The sequence below is a fragment of the Zalophus californianus genome, chromosome 1 (genome assembly GCF_009762305.2).
Source record: "Zalophus californianus isolate mZalCal1 chromosome 1, mZalCal1.pri.v2, whole genome shotgun sequence".
NCBI classification, from domain to species: Eukaryota; Metazoa; Chordata; class Mammalia; order Carnivora; family Otariidae; genus Zalophus; species Zalophus californianus.
The window spans coordinates 19389682-19405199 of NC_045595.1; the positions used below are offsets into that span (position 1 = coordinate 19389682).

At 54.8% G+C, this 15518-nt stretch overlaps 1 protein-coding gene across 8 annotated transcripts in view; it reads right to left on the reverse strand.

Annotated features, from left to right (window-relative positions):
• Positions 1 to 15518, reverse strand: part of CACNA2D2 (calcium voltage-gated channel auxiliary subunit alpha2delta 2) — a 141063-nt gene that overhangs the window by 79520 nt on the left and 46025 nt on the right. The window lies entirely within an intron of this gene.

Consider the following 15518-nt stretch of genomic DNA (forward strand, 5'->3'; position numbering starts at 1 on the left):
CTGGAGAGGCTCCTAACAGCGAGGGCTCTGGGTCTGGTGGGGGCAAGGACACGTCTGCCTGACAGTGGCTTCTGGATCAGGTCCCTAGGAGGGTCACCGTGCTCAAGTGTCAGGCGCTGATAAGGCAGTGGGTGCCAGAGCCGAGCGGGAGCCTGCCCACGGCGAGTGTGCAAGCGAGGGTATGAGGGAGCACAGCCGTGCCGGGCTAGCTCATCCACGGCCCGCAGCAGCGCCTCCCAACCCCATCTTTGTCCTCCTCATTTTTCTTTTATTTTTCTCCTACTTCCAATTTATAGGCTCTTCTTGAATTTTATGTATCTCTGTAAGTGCCCTTAAATCTTTGGGAGCATACGTCAGAAGCATACATAAACAAATAGTGCTTGGACATGGAGGCCTTGCACACGCTGAAGCCACACGGAGGATAGGCACATACCAGGGACACGTGTGCACCAAGGACATGCCCATGCTGGGGACACATGCCAGAGGGTACCCCTTCTCTCCCATCATTCCCAGGCTCTCCTGAGCCCTCTGAGGAAAGTTCCCACATTTGGCCAGGAAAACTTCAGAGAGGTCAGCACACGAGGGTTTCCCAGAGGTAGGGGGTTGGTGATCTCCACGCCCCTCCCAGCTGGGTGCTCCTGAGCCGGCCTGGCCCTTCTCTGCAACTTAGGTTCCCCTCATTGCACTGTGGGGAGGGAAGGGCAATGCTCGGGGCGCCCGGCTCCAGGCTCGCTCTCCATAAGTGCGAGAACCCAGTGGCCACCGGGGCCAGCATTTGTCTTCACTGCGTCTGCGTGCAGTGTTTGCCGTGCAAACGAACTGTGCAAACAGGACCTGGTGCCCGGCCACACAGGCGAACACCGCGAAGGTCCTTGGTCTGAACAGCCATGAACTTCGAAGTGAGAGTGCTGTGCTCAGGGGAGGCAGATGCTATGTTTGGGCTCCCCCTCCAGGTGGGCCTCCTCCTCGGTGCCCAGCTTTGGGGGCTGCTTGATGGCCATCTGTTTGTTGTATTGAACCCTCACAAGCTCCAGTTGTCGTCCCCATTTCACAGACAAGGCCACTGAGGCACAGAGTAATTGGTGGAGCTGGGAGTCAATGACTGCTACACAGACTAACCACACACTGGAGCAGGTTCCAGACCCATGTTCCAGACCCCTACACCCCCTTCTTCCACCAGCTGGTCTCCGTTCCACCCTCCACAGCCCCAACCCTGCCCCCCAGGTCCCCTCCTCTGGGAAGCCTCTCTGAATGCCCCCCCCCAGCTAAATCCATGGGGCCTCTTGCCTGGGGGCTATGGACATCATTGGGGGTCAGCTAACTCAGGTGTTTGCAAACCTTGCCCTGTTTTAAACGTTCCGAGAGAGCTCATCTTTCAAAGGCACCTGGGTGAATCCTCATGGAAATGCAGCCCCTTCAGGACAACAAGTCCCCTAATTCATCTGCCCAGGATCATCCACTCAGATCGATGCATGGTGCCAACCGAATCCTCAGTGGCCCCACCAGCACCCAAAGGACCCATCAGACTCTGAGGCCTCTCTGTCATTTGTCCAGCCGGCCTGCCCAGTGAGGATGTGGGGAGGACAAGGAAGATCCGCACCAGACCCAGGGGTGGGCACGCCCCAAAGGGGCGCTTCTACCTGCAGGAAACCGTCCTGGCCTTGGAAGTCTGGAAGTCTAGGACCTCAGGATACAGATGGGTAAACTGAGGTCTAAGAGGGAGGGGTGAGCAGCAGGGCAAGGCCAGGAAGACCCAGGTTCCAGCTGCTGGCACCTCCTTCTGTGTTTGGGAGGAGTGGGAATGGATGGGCAAGAGAGACTGTCCCCTTGGCCGGGGACTGGAAGACAAAGGCAGAGGCGAACGAGCAGCTAGGCTCAAGGCCTGTGAAGAAAGCTGCTGGGCAGGGCTGTCTAGTGGCCGGACAGAGGCAGCTTTGTCTTCCACCCTCCCTGGAGCCTCGGGTGTGAACTCTCTGAGAACCGTGGGGTCACCTGGCAGACCGGGAGTGGGAGGTCTGGGCCTCTGTCCCTTCTGCCCCCCACGTTCCTCGGGCCTACGGGCCCACCAGGTCTCAGCGGCATCGATGCTCTGGGCTCCCGCGTCCTCTGCTCTGCGACCTCCAGCAGAAGGGAGGGACGCCTGAGCTTCCAGCTCTGTCAAGGGCTCCCTGAGCAAGCAGGCGATGAGGGCAATGATGCCAGCAAGACAAGAGCGGAACAAATTGCCCCAATTATGTAAGGCGGCCCTATTTCCTCCTTAGCAGACCAGAGAGGAGACCAGGGAAGCTATGTTCTCCACCCCACCCCCGCCCATGCCACTGGGCCTGCTGGGAGACCCTCACAGGGGCCCACTCATAGGGCCCAGGTCACCGGAGGTGCTGGGGAAGGAGCTTGGCGAAGGACTCCACGGGTCCCTTCCCGAGGCCTGCAGGATGGGATCGAGGCGAGAGGCCTGGGTCTGTCCTGTTCAGTCACTGTTCCTTGAGTGTCTCTGAGTGTACCCTAGGCCCCTGCTTCTTTTCTTGCCTGTACACTGGGGTGGGCAGTCCTTACCCCAGGCCTCTCCCCTGCCCTGGCCGCCATGGAGCCCTGGGGAACTCGGAGCCTTTCCAGAATCCAACTACAGGCCCTACCCTGCCATATCTCCACTGGGATGTGCTCAGATCTGCTCTTCTTAGTGCCCCATTGGGGCCCAAGCAGGAAGCCCCTTCCTCCAGGCTCTAGAATGAGGCTAAGATGCCAGACAGCCACGTCCTCAGCATGGCTTCTGGACTGCCCTTGCCATGAACACAGTCTAGCCTCCACTACCCCCTACCCCCCTGCCAGGGCCTAGACACCTCTGAGTTGCCGTCTCTTTCTCCATCTTGGAAGACTGCCCTGGGGAGCACTGAAGACGCCCCAGGCCAAGGCCCTAAGGTAGTGCCCTGCTTCTCAGCCCCACCTTGGCACGGGGAGTCTCTGCACAGGCCCCTCTTCCAGCCGGCAACTGGCTGTGCCCTGTCCCAGAAGGCCGGCCTGCCAAGCCAGCTGGGAAAGCCCTCCTACACGGCCCTGTGCTTTGCTGGGCTGCCAACATGGCGCAAAGCCCCGGCTATCAGGCTCTTTGAGTTTACGGTGCTAGCAGGTTAGGGTTGCTAACCCGCAAATTTATCTCCTGCCATAAATGCACACGATGCAGGAGCCCGTGTATGTGCCTGAGTGCGTGTCTGTACATGTATGTTGGGAGGCATCATGTGTCGTGTACAGCAGAGTATGTTCACAAAAGGGGGATGGTGTTCCTGGGAGTGTGCAATGCACGCCAAAGCACGTGTTCCAGGGTGTGTGTCCTGGGTATGTGTGTGTCCAGAAGCACATATCCGAGTGTGCATTCATCCAGGCTCACTACAAATGAGGCAGGTGCATCCTTCCCCGAGGGCAGCCCAAGTCCCCTGTCCCTCTGCTCAAGCACAGCACACAGTAGGCCTCAGGGAACATCTGTGTGCACATTGTGCATATGACAGACCCGGGGAGTCCTTGAGTGGTCCTTCGTCTTCCTGCATGTCATCTCAGAGGCACTAGAGCCCAGCCCTGCTTACATATCCACACCGGGCTGGTGCCTCCTTCCAGCCACTGGACCCCACAGACGCAGAAGCCCCCACCCCCCCACCCCCGTATGACCTGCCAGGCTGCAGCAGAGAGAGCCCCAGGGCACAAATTCCTTCCCATGCCTGTGTGTGGGGGTGGCAACAGAACTGCAGGATGAGGTGATCCTTCCTCCCCACCCCCACTCCCAGACAAGAGGATCTAGAAACACCATGAAAACAATTGATCTCCTTGCTGATAGTGGGTAAGAAAAAACTACCTCTCTCTAAACACTAAAAATAAAGCCCAGTTTCCTAAAAGCGGGGCTCTCAGCCCATGGCTTTAGCGAGGTTTTGTTGCTAATTCCAAATGTGGATTTGTTGGAGAAGCTGGTGCTAACCCTTGGCTGCCTCACTGAGGGGCTCAGCCTTGGGGCACGATGGTGCCCCCCCAGGATCCAAGCCCAGATCTTGGCCATGCAGTGAGCCCAGATGTTGCTATCCCAGGCAGGCGGGAAGAGGGCAGCAGGAACCGGATCCATATGCTGCTTGTGCCCGGCTAATGGGCTGACAAATTAGCAGGTCTCCCCTCTAAGAGGTGATGAATGAGCAGCCGCCCAGGAGAGCTGGGGGACGGGCCACCTCCCCAGCAGTACTCCTTGGGCTCAGCCCTGACTTGGCATCTAGGGGTTGCCCAGGCCAGAACCAAGACTCTTGAGGGGTGAGGGTTGGCAGCTGCAGGGGGGGGTGATTGTGGGTATGAGCAGGGGGAAGGAAAAGACGGCATAGGAGGGTAAAACCCCAGCCTTAGAGGATGTCCCCAAATGGGCCCAAGCCAGGGAGGCCCGAATCCCCTGGGCTGCTGACATGCTGTGTGAAGGGCACCACTGAGGAGGGGGTTAAAGCGCTGCTAACCATTTTCAGCCTCCTCTTGAAGATCATTGTCACTGCACACACAACAGCCCGAGCGCCTTGACGAGAGAGAGGCGGCTGGTCCATGGGCAGGCCGGCCATGTGGGAGCCCATGCCCCGAGGACTGATTGGGATAGGGAGAGACCTGAGCCACCCACGGAGCAGGGCTGCATCTCCCACAGAACTACAGGAGGGCAGGCTCCTAGGCTGACAAGGGCTGTGGAGACACGCTGGCAGAGGTGAGGAGCCCTGTGGGGAGGGGTCCAGGGCGCCTGAGTCAAAAGCAAAGTGCGATCCCATCACAAACTCAGATCCCAGAGTTAGTGAGCCCCCCTCACGGAGAGGGTCAGCCTCAGCCAGTCCCCTCGGCAGGGGGTCGGGGGTGGTTGGATCAAACAATCTTATTTGTCCTTTCTGACCTGGGAGCCCAATATCCTTGATTTGCTCCCCAAATCCTTATATGGTCCCCCTCCTCCATGTACTCAGAACATCTAAAATGGGACAGGATTGGCACATTGTTTTGACAGAAGTTGCCCTGGCTCCCTTGGAACGCTGTCCCACCAGGAAAGGCAGCCCCTGACCCAGGTCTTCTGTGGGCTCCCTGTCCAAACAGCCCCAAGCCCCCTGCTTGTACTGCCACCCCCCAGTCCGCCCCCACCCCGTGTAAACAGAACCCGCCCGCTCTCTCCCAGGGGCTGCTAATTCCTCACCAGAACTGCTCGGACGTGAAATTGGAGTGAGACAATGTGTGTTTAAGGAAATGAATCTCGCATCTTAAGAGGCTCGGGGAGCCCGTCCTGCAACCCCATCACCCTGCCCGCCCACCCAGAGCCAGGGAAGGAGCGCTTGGCATCAGGGAAGAGAAAGGCGGAGGTGACATTCAGTGCCAAATTAGCAGCCGCCACAGCCAAATATTGTACTTGCCTCCAATCTTCTTTTATTTTTCAAAAGAAAAGGCTTTTACAAAGTGAAAGAGGCTGTTGGAACACCAAGGCTGATGATAGTTTTAAATGGCATGCCTGCCACACGCATGCCCATCGGAGAGCCTCCCCTTCCTCCCTGCTTGCCGTCTCCGCTCTGTCCCCAGCCACACCCACAGGGCCCCTGCCCCCACGGTCGGGCCCCACCGCACCAGCCACCCGGGCTGACGGGCTGACATCGTAGGTGTTCTGATCCTGTGCCGCTCCTGGGCATGGGACCACCTCTGAGCCACTTCCCTCCTGCATGGAGCCCTTGCCACTGACGGGTTATCTGTGGCATGTCCAGAACCACCTGGCCTACAGAGGCCTCCGCAAAAGTGACCAGCCCATGGCCTCTGCAAGAGGTCCTTGTCCACCTTCTGATGGCCTTCGGTGCCCCCACCATGGGCTGCCTGTGCTTGCCCCCATCATTACTAGCTCCTTCCACTAGGAGCTAGACGCCCCATAGCCCCCACTCTGGTCACCTTGGTGAACACATGACACCACTCATCCTGGAGTCCAACCCTTGGAACCCAGTCTGCCACCATGGGCCACTAACTTATTAACCCATGGAACAGGCTGAGCAGACACCGTCTGCTTGCTCCTACAGAGGAAACACTGTTTTCTCCCTTGACCCCCTTACCAAGTGCTGGGTCATCTCACTCATCACCAGGAGCCCATAGCCCAGGCAGGAACTCAGTGGAGAGTAGACAGCAGCTTGCAGCAGCCCATAGCCCACAACTGACAGTGCAGACTTAGCCCACGTTTCCCATTTCTTTAAACCGGGGCTGCCCCACACCTTGGTTTCCTTGTTGAGGGAGAAGATGGGGAGCCTGCTGGCTCTAGTGGTTGGAGGCCCCTAAGCCTGGAGCCCCCACCTGGCCCTGCCCCACACACGTGCAGCCTCGGGCTCTTCCCAGTCTGAGCCACCCCCAGGTCCCCCCTAATAGTCCTGGGAGGTGGGGGCTTGGCCATGCCCCATTTTACAGTTGGGACACTGGGTTCAGGGAGCTCTTGGGACTTGCCCAAGGTCTCAGCTGGTAAGAGGCACAACCAGAACCTGGATCTGAGTTGTGTGGCACCATGACGTGGATGCTGTGGTGTGCTGCCCAGACCCACCCCCCCCACCCCCCCTGCCGCCGCTCCAGCCCTTCAGGACAGGCCCGGCTGCCCCCAGCTGCAAGCTGCTGTCTGCTCTCCACTGAGTCCCTGCCTGGGCTGTGGCCTGAGCAGCACGGAGCCGCCTCACCCGTGCTCAGCTGACACACAGGTCAGGCACAAGAGCACAAAGGGCCGACCCCAGCTGGGGACAACTCCGAGGGATGAGGCCAGCTCCAGCACTCTCTGTGGAACTGGCTGAGGCTTTGGTTATGACTGCATCACGGCCACACTTCCGCTGCCCTATCTGGCTTCCTTTCCCCCTCCCAGGTGTGGTCCCTGGGAGTACGCCCCCAGGAAATACCTGCACCCCAGCCTCCATTTCCGAGTCTGATTCCAGGGAATTGACCCCACCACACCTAGTTCAGGGAGTGGTACCCGAAAACCAACGTTTAAAAAAATTTTTTTTAAAATATTTTATTTATTCATTTGACAGAGAGAAAGAGCACAAGCAAGGAGAGCAGCAGGCAGAGGGAGAGGGAGAAGCAGGCTCCCCGCCGAGCAGGGAGCCCGATGCGGGGCTCGATCCCAGGACCCTGGGATCATGACCTGAGCCAAAAGCAGACGCTTAACTGACTGAGCCACCCAGGTGCCCCCCCAACCAAAAGCCAACTTTAAAGTGGGCACTGTCCTGCTGGCACTGAGGGCCTCACCATGGTGGCAGGGAAGCCTGTGATACGGTGCAATGGATCAAATGTTCACCCATCATGAACTGACATGGGATAACTGAGGATGGGTGCACTATTTCAGGTGTCCGAGAGTTTCAGGAAAGCGTAATTATAAGGACTATGGAATGGGATGGCTGTTGCTGAAGGGCTATCAGTGCTTTGGACAGAGACAATGAAAGGCTGAGAGTGATTAATCACGAATTTAAGGTGAAGTGTGAAAGTCAGAAGCCCCCTTGGCAGGATATAAAAAAGACTCTCATCTCCTGCAGCCAGAGGCAGAAAAAGCTGAGGGTCAGGCACAGGACTTCATTAGAAGAGTGGCCAACATCCAGAGGGAGTTACAGTCTCAATCCTAGCAGGTCGGTTACCCAAGGTCAGGACCCTGATTGGGAAGAAGTGGGCCCCCGAGTTGTGGGATGGGGACATCTGGGTCACTGCACTCGAGATCTTGAGACTCCCCTGCACTCCCCGAGTGTAGTAGTGGCCACTCCTCCTTGTGAAATCCTAGGACCCCCCTGCCCCCCACCCTGCCTTGCTTGAAGATGATTAAGAGGTCTCTATGTTATAAAACAACACACTCCCCTCAGGATCTGCACCCCTCCTTCCCAGCCACTAGACCAAACACCAGGGCCAAGTCACAACATAACTGATCCAGGAAGTGCTGGGCCTGCTATGGGAGAAGAAAGGACTGTATCTGAAGGCGCTCTAGAACCTAGCTGACAGTTGGAACTGGATCCTGAGGTTGCCAGATCAAGGATGGCAGAAGATAGGCTGGATATGGGAGACATTGATGTAGGAGCACTCTCCCATGATACAGGATCTAACACCCTAGCAAGGACGCCAGGAGATGTGGGCAGCTTGGCAAAAGCAATGGCCTATACCAAGAGAAGTAGAAATGCCAGAATTCCCATAAAGACAATTGACAAAGGGATCAAAGGCTCAGACAAGTGGACATACCACAGTGGTTCTACCGCAAAAGGCCAGAAAATCTACCATGACCATGTTCCCTGGGAAAGCTGTTCACCAACGTGAGAAGGACAGTCAGAGAGAGGAACTCAGGGGGGCTGGCTGGAAACACTGCTCCATCTCATGTACCAGGTGACATGGAAGGATCTCAGCTCTGCGTAAAGCCCAGAATGAGAAAGGGCTCTGCAGCAGGTTTAGGATGAGTTGAACGTGGCCCTGTAGCTTGGGCCACATGACCTAGTGGTCTGATGATACTAGAAGTATCTGTTTGGGGAAAAGATGCTATGTGGAGTTCATGGCAGATTCTGTTTTTGTTTTTGTTTTTTTTTAAGATTTTATTTATTTGTCAGAGAGAGAGAGAGCAAGAGAGCACAAGCAAGGGAGGGACAGAGGGAGAGGGAGAAGGAGACTTCCCGCTGAGCAAGGAGCCCGATGCAAGATTCGATCCCAGGCCCCCGGGATCATGACCTGAGCCAACGGCAGACGCTTAACTGACTGAGCCACCCAGGTGCCCCATATGACAGATTCTAATGGGAGAATCACAATACAGTTGTAGGGTCCAGATCATTTTTAACAAAACAATGTACCATTTTGGTAGCAGCTCCTGAATTGTTACTGGGTCCTGGCAGAGACTGCACATGGCACATGATTAAATAACCAGAGCATGTTAAATCATCTGGCTTCTGTCACACCCATGAAGTCATGAGGTTTTCTGAGCCCAAGAGCAACCCACCTAAGAAGGAAGAGATGCATCTTTGGTCAAGTATGAGCCTGGTCAGAGGGCACAAGAAAGCTGCATAAGCATGTGGTCCAAATCCCGTTCGTTCACTACAGTTGTACGAATGCCCCTCTCTCAACTAAGACTGCATGGAAGTGGGGGGAGGGTGTCCCTTATGACCAACGGATGGAGGAGGAAGAAGATCGAGGTTATTCTCAGATGGGTCAGCTTGGTATGCTGCTATAAGCTGAAAATAGACAGCAGCTATATTATACCCCACTCAGGGATGGCCTGAAAGATAGTGTAAAGGAGAAATTCTCCCATAGAGCAAAGCTCTGAGTGGCAGCATACCTGGTCATCCACCTTGTATAAAAAGTAAAGGATGGTAAGAATATGTCCAGATTCATGAAAAGTGACAATCACCTTGGCTGATTGTCAAGATGAAGAAAGTCTGGAAGATCAGGGACAAGAAAGCCTGGTAAAGAGGCATGTGGATGGACCTATGGGTACGGACACAAGATCTGAAGATCTGTGCGTGTCAATGCCTATTAGATAGCACTACCAGGAAAGGGGCACCAAAAACTGGACAAAATGGCTCAGTCAGTTGCCATCAGTCAGCCTCTGTCATCAGCCACTCCAGAGCTGGTATGATGGGTGCACAGGACAGGGGAGTCTTGATGGCAGGGCTGGACACTATGCCTGCACCCAAGCCCAAGTCTGATCTAGCGATTGCTGCTGCCAAATGTCCAACCTGCCAGCAATAGAGACCAAATCCTGAGCCCCTACGATGGAGCTATTTCTCACGGAGATCAACTACCTCATTTTGGTAGGAAACTGATTACATTGGACCTCTTCAACCTTAGAAGGAGCAGTGATTCATCTTGACTAGCACATACACTGTTACATATCAGGTCAGTTTTCCTTTCCTGCAGGGTACTGGCTATCTGAAAGCTCATCAAGTGCTTGATCCACTGACATGGGATCCCATGGGTTTGTGGGATCAAGGAACCCACATTACAGCAAAAGAAGTGCTTCGGTGGGCACACGAACACAGGATCCACTGGTCCTATCACTTACTGCACCACCCCAAAGCCACCAGCCTGACAATGTTGGAATGACATTTTTCTTTCTTAATAACAGCTTTATTGAGATATAACACATGTACCATAAAATTCACCTTTTTAAAGTATACAATTCAATGATTTTTGTCTGTTCGTGAAATTGTGCAAGCATCAACACTCTTAATCTTAGAACACTTTCATCACTTCCAAAAGAAACCCTGTACCCGACTCCTGCCGTCCTCAAGTCTCTGGCAATCACTAATCTACTTTGTGTTTCTACAGATTTGTCTATTCTGGACATTTCATATCAAGTGAATGATACAACATGTGCCCTTTTCTGATGGGCATCTTTCACTTAGCACACTGTTCTCAAGGTTTGCCCACATGGTAGAGTGTATCAGAACTTCATTCCTTTTTACTGCTGAATAATATTCCATTACATGGCGATATATCACACATTTTGTCTATTCGTGTATCTGGGTTGTTTCCACTTTTAAACAATCTTCCAAATCATGTTGCTATGAACATTTGCGTACAGGTTCCGCGTGGACATGTTTACAATTCTCTTGCGTGGAATGTCCTTTTGAAGCACGGCAAAGCCACCAGGTTGGAGATGATGTCTAGCCAGAATGAGGATGCAGTACACACCCTCAGTCTATGAGCATTATAAGTGCCACGTCCCTAACAGGCAAGAACACACTGGTTCAGGGACCGAGCGGTCAAAGTAGGAGTGGCTTCACTCCCCTCACTCCCAGTCTCCCACTTGGGGGAATTTTGGCTTCCAATCACTTCCGATTTTAGGCTCCTGTGAATCTACAAGTCCTGGTTTCCGGAGAAGGAATGTTATCACAAGGGACACAGTGAGAGCCTCACTGTAAGTTTCAGCTGCTGGCCGGTCACTTCAGGCTCCTGAAGCCAGGGCAGGAGCCACGGAAAGGTAATTGATTCTCATTATCAGGAGATCCCAGGGCAGGGAAATACATGGCGAACACCCAGGTGACCCCCTGGGATGCCTCTTTGTACTCCCAGACGTCTAATGGTTACAAAGGACATACAAGTGCCTCAGCCATGGCCTTCGAAGGGCAGAGTGGGCGGGGCTCAGAGCCATCAGGGATGAGGGTCTGGGTCAGGGTGAGGGGAATCTAGGGTGGGTGGGGAAGGAGGGAGAGCATGTGTCCCAACTCTGGCTTTTATGTTGGAGGGCATAGTTCATTTCATCATCCTTCCTCTTGCAAGTTTCCCAGGTAAAGGGACAAACCAGAATTCTGGAGCAAGTGAGGTCCCATGTGGGGAAAACTTACTATACAAAGCAAGGGGTCCTAGTTACTCAAGACGCGGGCGGTTGTGGATACTGCTGCGGGTTCCCACTCAGAATCAGCTCTCATTCCCCACCTGCCAGGTGCTGAGGGCCCGCAGTGGAGTCTATGTGGGACTCTCCCCTGGTTGAAGGGGCCCACCTCATCCGTGGTCATGCCCCATGCCCAGCAGTAGCCTGCAGCCAGTGATGGGGCTGTGCACAGTATAAAAGCTAGGACCCCGGCCTCAATTTAGGACATATCTAAAGAGCCATCCCGGACCCAGAGCTCCCCATGGGGCAGGCTGAGACCTCCATTCAATTGCCTGGGTTGGCTTCCCTCCCTGCCCAGTCCTGTTCCATATACCCCCTTACAAGTGTGGTTTCTCGGGGCGCCTGGGTGGCTCAGTCGTTAAGCGTCTGCCTTCGGCTCAGGTCATGATCCCAGGGTCCTGGGATCTTGGGCTCCCTGCTCGGCAGGGAGCCTGCTTCTCCCTCTCCCACTCCCCCTGCTTGTGTTCCCTCTCTCGCTGTGTCTCTCTCTGTCAAATAAAATAAAATAAAATAAAATAAAATAACAAAAAACAAGTGTGGTTTCTCAGAGCACCCCCTCCCCCCAAAATTAATCTTCTGTTTGCAAATCTTAGTGTTGCAGAGCCTGTTTCCCAGGAACATGACCTAAGACACAGGGCCCAGGCTGTCTGCCCCCGTCAGTGTCAAGCCCTGGGCCAGCCTGCAGAGGCTCAAGAAAGCCCTGCCATGGCAGCTGCTGGACCTCCAGACCCCCAGGCCTGCCTTCACACCCCAACCCCACGTTCAGGCCCCACCCCCTTCAGGGAGATATGATTATGAGGCCCTTTTACAGGCGGAGAAACCAAAGTTCGAGAGGAGAATTAGCTTGTCCAAGGTCCCAGAGCTAGAAAGGGACGAATCAGAGTTTGAACCCCAGTCTGTCTTTTTTTTTTTAAAGATTTATTTATTTATTTGAGAGAGAGAGAATGAGAGATAGAGAGCACGAGAGGGAAGAGGGTCAGAGGGAGAAGCAGACTCCCTGCTGAGCAGGGAGCCCGATGCGGGACTCGATCCCGGGACTCCAGGATCATGACCCGAGCCGAAGGCAGTCGCTTAACCAACTGAGCCACCCAGGCGCCCCCCAGTCTGTCTTAATCTCCTTGCCCGCCAGCCCCATGACTTCCATAATTCCTGCCATAGCAAGAGAGAGGGGCAGGCAACAGGCTTGGGGAGCTTGGAGGAGACAGCTCATCTTGGCCTGGAGAAGTGGAAAGGTGCTCCAAGGAGGAGATCTGGGGTTTAGGTAGGTAGATGTGCAAGGAAAGGTGCTGAGGGAAGAGGGAACAGTGAGGGCAAAGGCAGGGAGACAGGCCTAGTGGGGGGTGCGGAGCTCTGGTATGGGGTGATGAGTCAGGGAAGGGAGGTGTGATCCGTGTGAAGGTCACAGTGGACACAGATCAGGCTCAGGTCCTGCATCTGTTTTACTCTGCCCTGCCCCCCCCCCACCCCACCCCACCTCCCTGGGTCCCATCTCTCCCCAGGTTCCCGTGCCTGCTCTGAATGGCCAATGAGGCCATCTGATTGGCTCATCAAGGGCAAATAATAGCTTTTGCTGAATTCAGCTGCAGCCAATCAGAGGCAATCAAGCACACAAGAGGGCTGATGGGCCACACAGGCGGGTGCACCCACAGGCACCAGAGCTGGCCCCTCAGTCAGGTTCCAGAAGCCTCCCTCCCTCCCCCACCTTGTGTGGGAGAACTGGAGTGGAGGTTGGGGGGACAAGGGGGTCTCAGGAAGAAAAGGAGAAGGGACCCAGCTGGGCTCCATAGCATTTACTTGGCACCTGATGTGTACCCAGAGCTCTGGAGAAGCTGTGCCCTGATAAGGAGGACTCAGGCAGAGGACACACTCACCCCAGCACACGCTCTGCAGAGCAGGCCCAGCTCACAGGCCCCAGGAGGGGGCCTCCTTAGGAGAAGCTTTTCTGAACCCCACAAAAGCCTCTCAGCGTTTGTCCCTCAGCCGCCCCCAGCCTGCCCTCCCGGGTGTCTCTGTGCTGAGTTCTTGCCTCTTCCCTGAGGAGAGTGGAGCCTCCAATCAGACCCTGGGAAAGCAATTTTTCAATCTCCAACTGCAAACACTAATACTGCCGAAGCTAATTTTATAGATTTCCACTTCGAGGCCTCGCCTTTGTCCCAGAATCCCTCAGCCCGGGAGATTAGTAGTTTAGAGACTGGAAAAAATAAGGTATTTTAAAATTCAGCATAAAACCCTCTCTTAGATTCAGTCAGCTTAAAAAAAAATTTTTTTTTGATTGGAAAAGAGCCTGTTAGTGAAGGAGGAGCCAGGTCTGGTCCCTGCTCCACCGGGCGGCTGGAGGAGGGGCGCTGCTCTTCCAGCCCCCGGATGCCTACAGCATCGGCAACACAGCTGTGACCCGCAGCCTAGGGAGGGGCAGAGAAGGGGAAGGGGCAGGCCCCATCCCGTCCCTCTGCCCAACCCTCTGGGATATGCGTACCCCTTTGCAGCCACCCAGGATTTCCCCGATCCCAACCTCAAAGCCTGATGGGCTGTAGAGAAGGTTTCCGCCCCTGGGACGGAAGAGGCCACAGGCGTGCTTGCCCACTTTGCTGGTGAGGTGATTCCATTCCAGAGCAGACTCTCTCTGGGCCTCAGTTTCTCCATCGAACCAATGGACAAAGCCTCTGGCCCCGTGGCCCACCCAGAGCCACGGAGCCTGGCACTGCACACCCGCTGCACATGCACACCCCAGGCCACACACTCGCTCAGACCCTTGCCCTGGCGCAGCCAATCGAGCACGGGATGTGTGTGGTGGAGCTCAGTCCGCGAGCACCTCTCTATTGCATCTCTCACAGACAAAGAGCATAATCACTCTGGTTCTCTGGGGGCCACAAGCTCTGAAACATCCTAATGAAAAATAAATGTATTTACAGGGAGACGTCAAAGCCGCCAGGACGAGTCAAAGTAATATGCCTGCGACCAGCACGCGGACTTTTATTTCTTCCCCTCCATGCTCCAGAGCTGCTCCTGCGGCGTGGAGAGATAAATATTTTAAATAGCGACACTTTGGCGATGCACGGTTATGCAAGACAAGGAATAATTAGAAAATAAATTACTTTTTTTAAACACAGCGTTATAAACATCGGGTGCATCAGATTACTCCTCCCTGCAGTCCAGGGCCGCACAGCCCCAGGGGCCAGCCCAGCAAGGACCTCGGGGAGCAACCACATGCCCGCCTGTCCCTACCACCCCCAGATGGTGATGTCCCCTCCTGCCCGCTTGGGGAGGCTCCCAGAATCAAATTGAAGACCACACTTGGCAGCTTCTAGAAAATCTCAGCGATGGAAAGGCTTCCTCCGGCGTCTCACCAGCAGTGGCGCAGACTAAAAATAGTTTAATCTCCTTGAAAGCAAAAGGAGCAATCAGCAAAACAGACACTCGGGCCTGCGTGCTCCCCCCGCCGATCCTCACCATGCTCTGCCCCCATCTATCCGGGCCTGTCCCCACTGCCAAGCATCATCCACTTCAGACCGACCCCTGGGCAGCACCCTGTGATTCCCCTCTCCCCCGATCGGAGGAAGGCATCTCGAGCCCATCATTCAAGGCTCTTAGTGCCTGCAGCCCCAGACCATGTTACATGTATGGTATGTCTCCTTTAGACCTTGTGACACCCTAGGAGGCAGGATGGGGGGGTGTGATCTCTGCTTTACAGATGAGGAAACTGAGGCACAGAGAGGTGGAGTCACTTGCCCAAGGCTAGAAATGATGGAGAACAGACAGCTCTTGCAACTAGCCTGGGCTGGATACTAATGGAGGAGGGCTTTGGCCTCTGCAGAAAGGAGGCTGGTGGCTTTTAATTAGCACTAAACCTGGAGTGCTTGGGTGGCTCAGTCGTTAAACGTCTGCCTTCGGCTCAGGTCATGATCCCAGGGTCCTGGGATCGAGCCCTCCATCGGGCTCCCTGCTCCGCGGGAAGCCTGCTTCTCCTTCTCCCGTGCCCCCCTCACTCTCTTTCTCTCTGTCAAATAAATAAGTAAGTAAAAATAAATAAATAAAAATCTTTAATAAAAAAAAATAATTACCACCAAACCTGAGTCTCCAGAGACGGTTCCTGAGAAACAAAAGCTGTCCAGGGCAAGAAGGGGCAAAGGCTGGTGGGGTGGGGAATGGGAGAGTCTCGCACATTCAG